This window comes from Octodon degus, unplaced genomic scaffold (assembly GCF_000260255.1).
Source record: "Octodon degus isolate 3935 unplaced genomic scaffold, OctDeg1.0 scaffold00233, whole genome shotgun sequence".
Classification (NCBI taxonomy): domain Eukaryota; kingdom Metazoa; phylum Chordata; class Mammalia; order Rodentia; family Octodontidae; genus Octodon; species Octodon degus.
In genome coordinates this window covers 316,521-324,610 of record NW_004524809.1, presented here as the reverse complement: position 1 = coordinate 324,610, position 8,090 = coordinate 316,521, and the positions used below count along the sequence as shown (strand labels likewise).

The following is an 8,090-nucleotide window of genomic DNA, read 5'->3' as shown; positions in this document are numbered from 1 at the left end:
TCTCTTGATGAATGGAATGATTTGTTCTAATGGTGTTTGTAAATAGGATCACAAGTCCGCATCTTGTACAGCAATTAACAACTAAGAAGAATATATGCAGTGTAATATTTGTTGAAACTGTACTTCCAATTTGATTTGAAACTGTCTCATTGCTATCTGTTTATCAATAAAACTTTGAAAAAAAATAAAAATTAAAAAAAAAAAGGGCTGGTGAGATGGCTCAGTGGTCTAAAGCACCTACTTAGAACAAGCTTAGCCAAAGCACAGGGACCTCGGTTCAATCCCCCAGCACCACATGCCAGCCAACCCCGCCCCCTGGTGAGCTGAGCCGGCCACACACACAAATAAATAAATAAAATAAATAAATTAAAAAACACTCTTAAAAAAATTGTTTAAAAAAAAAATAAAAATTAAGGAAGGAGGGGCCAGGGAGATGGCTCAGTGGAATAAGCGCTTCCCTGGCAAGCACAAGGGCCTGAGTTCAATCCCCGGTTCCGCAAAAAAAAAAAAAAAAAAAAAAAAAAAAAATTAAGGAAGGAAAGGTTTATTTAGATTGGAGTTTGTGGAGGTTTTAGTCCACTCTGGCTCCAAGGCAGGGTGGCACATGGCAGAGGATGGAAGTTCATGGTGGTGAAAGGCAGCAAAATAGCAAGAACAAAAAGGTAGGAACAGCAGGCGAGAGTAGGCCTTGCTCCCTACCTTATATCGCATTCAGGCTGTCCACGAGTATAGCACTCACACCCATAATCCCAGCACTGGATCATGAATTAACCACAAACTCTATAACTCCACCCCAAAGACTTCTTCAGGAATTTGGGTGGATAGTCAGACCCAAACCATAACACTGTTAGAGAAAGGGAACAAATCGGGTATAAACGAAAGCCCACTGGAATCAGCAGACTTAACACAAACCTGAAGTCAAGGAGCACTTGGAGTCAAGTATTTCAATCCCTGAAAGAAAACCTCGAACTCAGATTGATGCACCCTGAGAAACTATCTTTCAGAACTGATTGAGAAATAAGATAGTTCCATGACAAAGAACACCCAAGGGAATTCATGACCACCAGACCCGCACTCCAGAATGTTCTGAAGGATATTCTAGAAAGAGATAATAGGAAGTTTAGCTCCATGAACCCCAAGAAAATGAATCTAGGCAACGCAAGAAATTAAAAAGAGGGGGAAAAGAAGGGAACCAGCAACAAAAAAACAATATAACAAAGCAAGTCAATACACATCTGTTATAAGCATCAACATTTACAGTCTCAAGTCACCAATCTAAAGCAACAGACAGGCAGATGGATGAAGAAGTGAAGCCCAACAACATGGTGCACGCAACAAACACATTTTGTTCATTCACCCAGCACAGTGGCACATACCCGCAATCCCACTTACTTGGCAGGCGAAGACAAAATTGTAAGCTTCGACCCACCCTGGGCTACATAGTTAGTTCAAGGCCAGCCTGAATTACACAGAGAGACTCTCTCTCCTAAAAAGAATAAATAAAAAGGAAACATATCCAAGAAGCATGAATGCACACATAGGAAGGGCCCTGGATCTCACATCCCAGCCCTTTTTTCTTCAGACATGGTCTCCATCATTTGCCTTTTCTGGGTTCAAACTTGCAATCCTCCCTCAGTCTCCCAGAGCACTGGGATTGGGGCCAGTGAGAGGTGGTTTGAGACAAGGTCTTGCTATGCAGCCTAAGGTGACCTCAACTCGTAGTGATTTTCCTGCCTCTGCCTCCCCAAGTGCTGGGATTATAGGCGTGCACCACCACATCTGACAGAATTTTTTTAAAACTTTGGATTTTCCGGGGTAGTCTGGACATCCAAACACCTGGGCAGGGCTTCTGGCAAGCCTGGGTGGGCAGAGAGTACACCCAGGGTGCCAACGGGAGGAAAGCCCAGTTTCCATGGCAACCTGGGGAGGACCCACCAGGGCAGGGCCCAATGGTCAGGGTGGGCACTGGAACCAAAAAGGCCACCCCCTCACCTCAGTCTTTTTTTTGGGGGGGGGTGGAACTGAGGATTGAGCTCAGGCCCTTGCCAGAAGTGCTTATTCCACTGAGCTATCTCCCCAGCCCCTCACCTCAGTCTTCTGAGCAGTCCTAGGTGGCAAGGGCAACACAGCACGCAGCTCTTATCAAGGAGGATGGGCTAAAGGTTGCCAGGAACTGCCCCGTGGTCTCAGGAGTGACCTCGCTGTCCTGGCCCAGCCACCCCTCCAGTTCCCTTTTCACCCAGGGCAGGGGATCAATTTCCTAGGCAGAGGATGAAAACACAAACCTAGAGCCAGAGCACTGAGGGAACCCTGGGGAGGAATAGGGAGGAGAAGACAGCCAGACCCTAGAAATACTCTAAGGAATAGTAGGGCCCCAGCTAGGAAATGGGGTGAGCAAGGTGGGCAGGGCCAGACACCCAAGCCTAGGTGTCAGGAGGTGGGGAAGAAACCTTTGCCAAGAGTGAGGCAGCAGAAGGGCCATGGAGAGGCCTCCTTGCAGAGACAGCAGGTGCCACTTCAGAGGCCCTCAGTCCTGCTCTGGGTCCTTCTGCAGCAACACAGCTGCAGACCCTGGGGTGCCACCCAGTGACAACACACTGCAGAGGCGCCTCACACTAAGGCAGCCAGAGGCTTCTCCAATCCCCACACTTGCCCAGCCCTGTCCTCGGCCTCCTGCAACCTGGCCTTGGTGGGGAAGGGCGCTGCCCGGTGGGCATCAGACTTAGAGTAAAATCTATACCTCTGCCACAACCTCACCTCAAGTTCTTCATGGAAAAGGGGTCCAGAGTCAGGGGCTGCCTTGCCTCTGTGTGCCCTCTCCAGTTCCTCTGTATCCTGCATCTGAGGCAGGCTGCTTCCTGCAGACAGTTCCCTGTCTGAGGCTGTGCTCCAGTGGACCCAAGGTGTTGGTTCTGCTGTTCAGCATCAAGTGTCATCCTGGTGCCTGGACCCTTCCATGGTGGCCTCTCTATTTCTTCCCAGGTCTCCAGGGCCTGGAGTACAGATGTCAGCCAGAAAAGGGGTCAGGCTGACTGCCCCCAGGGGACACAGATCCCTTCCTGTGGGCAGAGACAAAGTTATAGGGCTGTTATGGGTTCTCAACATAGAAACCAGACCTGAGTCCAAATTAAAATTTAAATATGAGCCTTTTATTAATGGGCCCAGGACCGCTTCACCATACTCGAGCAGGAGAGGCTAAATGACCAGGAGACTTAGAAGTATAGAGGTTTTAAAGGTAGAAACCTAATCGTGTTTGGCAAACAAATTTGTCACTTAACATAGAACAGTACCTTTAGGGACAGTATGACCATTACTCAACATACATTTTTTTCTGGGAGCATTGTTTTCTGGGAACTCTCAGTCTATTGATGATTTATCAATGGTACACTAAGCCTCCTTGCAGTCTTATAAGGAAGCAGGGCCACAGAAAGGTGAGGAGAGTAATTTTTTACATTTAGTTTTACATTAACTCATCACATTACTTTTACATTAACCCTTCACAGGGGCAAGCATAGGATACCACTAGAGGGTCGTGCAGGGCCTTAAGAGGGTAGCCTTGAGGGGCCTAGGAGACCCTGGGTCCCTAAATAAGGATGCCAAGCTGACTGTGGTCCTAGGTGGCCAGGCCAGGCTCCTCTCCAAAGGGGCTGTCCCTGTATGATGGCTGTCCTACCATTGCAGTTCCTGGTGCTGGGGAGATGGCTCAATAGAATAAGTGTTTCCCTGGTAAGCGCAAGGGTCTGAGTTCAATCCCTGGTTCTGAAAAAAAATTGTCATTCCTAGGAAGAGGGCCCCATCCCTCACTTCTGAGTAAACCCTTGTGGTCAGCCCTGAGTCTTGGGAAACACTGGCCCTGCCACAGGGTCACAGAACTGGTGCTAGGAGGGGCAATGGGGCTGCAAATGGGCCACTAGGGCCTTCCAGGTTTACAGGGAGACCCAGGGGCCTAAGGAAGGGCATCCAGGCCTGGGACAGGACCTTGACAGGGGCTTCTAGTGGTAGATTACATTAGAAATCCAGCTCACATGGTGCCCAAAGTCCTCCTCCTGTCCCCAGGCCAGTCCTCCTGTCCCCAGCCAACCTTGTTTTAGTGATAATGGAAATCAGAACCAAAGCACTGTTGGCAGGAAGAGCTAAACCTAGAAAATGAGAGAGCAAGGACATAGCTGTCCCTTAGCAAGGCAGAGCACAAGAAAAGGGGTTATACATGGGAAGTCCCAGGGACTCCATGGTGTGCTGCAGGCTTCCCCTGAAGAATGAGGGCCAGGGTCAGGGGTGCTGGCGGCAGGGTGTGTGGTCACTGTCTCAGTGCTGGTTTCCTGGCAGCACTGGACTGGAGCTGGGGATTTCCTCCCCAGGAAGTGCTTGTATCTCTGTAGCAGTCTGTCCTGTGAGGCTTTGCTTTTCCTGGGACCCAGCTCACTCCCGTTCAGAACAGTGGTTCTCTCTAAGGGAAGGCGTATCACTACCTCAGGGCAATCTGTATCAGTGGTTCCTTCCTCCAGTGAAATGGGCACTGCGCAGCAGCCATCTCATAAAAATTTATTTCAAGAGACCAAATGTCCACTGGTGAGCCTTGATATTTTTCCTTCAAGAATACCTCAGGGGTACGATAGTCTACCGTGCAAGGAAGGAACCTGAACTCCAACCTAAACTCACCTAGCTTGGGGCGGCCTTCAGTGTCCATTAATATATTTCACACTTTGAGGTGCACATGCAGAATTCCCAGGTCATGACAGTACTGCACTGCCTCTACCAGCTCTCAGATTATCCCCCGGGCCTTCTCCTCCAGCATCCTGTTCCTCTTAGTTCTCACAATGTATCTAAATAGCTCTTTCTCCTTTCATATGCCAGACCAGAAACGCTTTATCCCACGTTGCCAGCACCTCCAATATGTGCACAGTATTGTGGTGCTGAAGGGCCTTTAGAAAGCTAACCTCTATGATACAGAGGTACGCTTGACTTTATTCTTCTCCAGCACGCTCACAACTAGCAGACCTCCCTGTGTCTGTCCACAGTCCTCTGGACAGGGTGCTCTTTGTCCTCAGAGACAAACGCCCCTTGGATCAGCTTCATGTGACACATTCAGCACCTTCTGAGGAGTACAGAACAGGGGGGCAACTCCTCTGTGCCCTGGGCACCTCTTGGGGCAGAAAACCCTCAAGGGCTGCTCATGTCCTGGAGTCCTTTTCAAAGGCCTCTCCTTGTCACTGGGCCCGACCTGTCACCTTACGATTTTCTCTCTGCACAGGGACTTGCTTTCATGCACGGCTGTCTGTGCCCTCTCAGGAATCTCTGCTGTCTTTTCTTGGGGGTGGAAGTGGCTTGGGATCTTAGGAAACGATCTTGTGCACTTCAGTCTCTCTCAGGCGAGCTCCCAGGGCCCATCTCACCTCCCTGTCCATTTGATTCCAAGCTCGATCTTGTACTTGGTGGCTTTTTCTCTCATCAATGGCTGCTTATTGAATGACACTGAATTACCATCAAGTGTGTTCCAGTTGTATACAGTGTACCTTTAAAGAAACAAATCTATCTTTTTGTTTTTTCTTTTTAAAGCCTTGTATAAGACCTCTGCATGGGGAGTGAAACTGGATGTTCCTAGGTCAGCGAGGCCAGCAGGCCAAGCCAGAGCTTTGGCTCTGTCCTAGTGGTGTCCTCTTGTGCTTCTCCAGGGACTTGTGTTTCTAGTGTAAAAGACACTTGGTCCTCCGGTTCCTGGACACTGTATCCCTGGGACACAGCCTTCTCAGAGCTTCTTCCTTGCCCCTCCAAACCTGGGAGGAAAGTCTCCCTGCTCTGGGTACCTCTCCTGTAATAGCAGCCTCTGGCCACCCCCAGGTCCTTGCCTGTTCCCAGCTACTTTCTCATGGCTCTTGCCTCTCCTTTCTCCTCTCTGCATCCACTCTTAAGGGTGTGGATGCAGGGAATGATGCCTGTGTCCCTCTCCTCCTCGTGTCTACTCCCTGTTCTGAGAAGGCTGTTTCTCACCCCCCTTTGACCACCAAAGTGGTTTCCCTCTTTCCTGAACCTGATGAGTAACTCCTTTCACTTTTTCGGTTTGCAAGGTCTCTGTCTTGGGTCTGTTAAGGACTCTGCCAACTAGTCTCAGTGCTTTCTGTAGGTGAGTACCAATATCAAACTGTTCAACCTCTCTTTTGGTGTCAAAAAAGAACACATGCTTATTCTCTTGCTTTCCCTGGAAACCCAGAAGATGGAGCTCTGGTTTTAGTCTTTCAACTTCATTAGCATCTGCAGCCCTGTTCATTTCTATATATTTGACATCCTGAATTCCCATTAGCTGTAGCTGTTCTGGAGTTATTTCTTTATTGTCCTTAATAACATGAACTCCATCCTGGAGCTTTACCTGAGTCATTTTATAGTAGAACCCATCTGAATTTTTTTCAAGAGCCTTCTTTTATCTATCTATCTATCTATCTATCTATCTATCTATCTATCTATCTATCTATCTATTTATTTGGCACAGCATCTCACTACCAGCTTGGACTTGTAGTGATCCTCCTGTCTCAGCCCCCAGTGCTGGGATTACAGACATGTGCCACCATGCCAGGACTTAGTTGCCAGCTCAGTGTGCCCCAGGGGTGGGGCTGGTGTGGAATGTGGGACCAGGGATCAAACCGTGGTCCCTGCACGTGACAAAACAGGCGCTCAGTCTGCTGAGCTGTCTCACCAGCCTCAACAGCCTTTTTTTTTTTTTTTTAAAGTTTTGAGGAACTCTTGTTTTTTATGACAGTCACCTGCATGAAGTTTATAACCTTTCTTTTTCTCCAACAGAACCAGATGTCTTCAAAAGCCAGGCTGGCTTTGTTCTCCGTGTACTTGCTGCTGCAACTTATCTTGCAAAAAGCCATGGTCACAGTTACACTGCCCAGCAGGGCCGCCCCTTACACTTAAACATACCTGAATTTCCTCCTGCAGACCCTGAAGTCAGATATTGGAAACAAAAAAGACTGCTGACCCAGTTGGGCTTCAATCAGAACAAATAAAGGTTCACTAGTATGTCAAAGAGACCAGAGAAATTGTAGCAAGTCTTTGAGGAACCCACAGTGAGGTACTGAGGAATCAGGGCTCTGCCCTGAGCTTCTGTAGTGCTCAGCGGGCAGCTAGGGCAGCGGCTCTTCACAGAGCAGGGCTACAGACCTCACAGAGCAGGGCTACAGACCTTGCAGAAGGAAACAGTAAGGAGTGACCTACAGGACTCAACATCAGAGGATAGCTAAAGAAAGACAAACGCTATATAACTGCCTGACACAGAGGATTGGACAACAGAAGAAATCATTCATCACTGCACAGAAAATCCAAACATGCAAAGATCTCATAGATAAAACTCCAAAGGTGAAAGTGAAGAAAGAAACAGTGAACGCCCCCCCCCCGCCAGCCATGTACCTGTTTCAGAGTCCTCTGAGATGCTGAAGTGTTACAGATAAGTCTTATCATTTGCATCAAAAATAATTCAAGTGTTAGTAATAACTGCAAATTCCATGAGTTCAGACAAGAACAGGTGCATTCCTTGGGCCTCACTCTCCCCACAGCCCTCTGGGTGGTGTCCGGAGCTCAGCCCTCCCATGGCCCCTACCAGCTCCACCCAAGGCCCCACACCACCAGCAAAGTGCCATGGAGAGCGCAGCCACCCCCAGTCTCACTCGATGCCTTCATTCCCACCCCTCCTCTTCCATCCTAAAGCTACTGTGAGGAGAACACCAAGCACAGAGGGACACAGAAGCACCCTGACAGGAGCAGCAGCAAGAGACAGACAGGGGCTCCCCACATGGGCGAGCACAGCCAGCCTTCAGGGTGAGGCAGGTGCCTGCCTTGTCCTCCCAAGCCGGCATGGTGGGGCCTGAGTGGGGCAGTGCCTGTCACTCACTCATTCCCCAAGCATCTGGTCTCTGTGGGGCACAGGCCCTGGATGGAGTCTGCTCATTGCAGCAGTCCCAGTGCAATGATGTAACCTCTTCCCAAAGCATTCGGGAACCCACTGTCCAGGCTCACTGCCTCCCAGGGGACTCAGCACTGATACCCACAGGGCCAGGAGGAGGAAGGGGCTCAGGACTCAGAGAGCAGTGGCCCCT

General features: G+C 49.2%; 1 pseudogene; it reads right to left on the bottom strand.

Annotated features, from left to right (window-relative positions):
• Nucleotides 1–5,956: 5,956 nt before the first annotated feature.
• LOC101574348 lies at nucleotides 5,957–7,850 on the bottom strand (annotated as a pseudogene).
• Nucleotides 7,851–8,090: the final 240 nt, after the last annotated feature.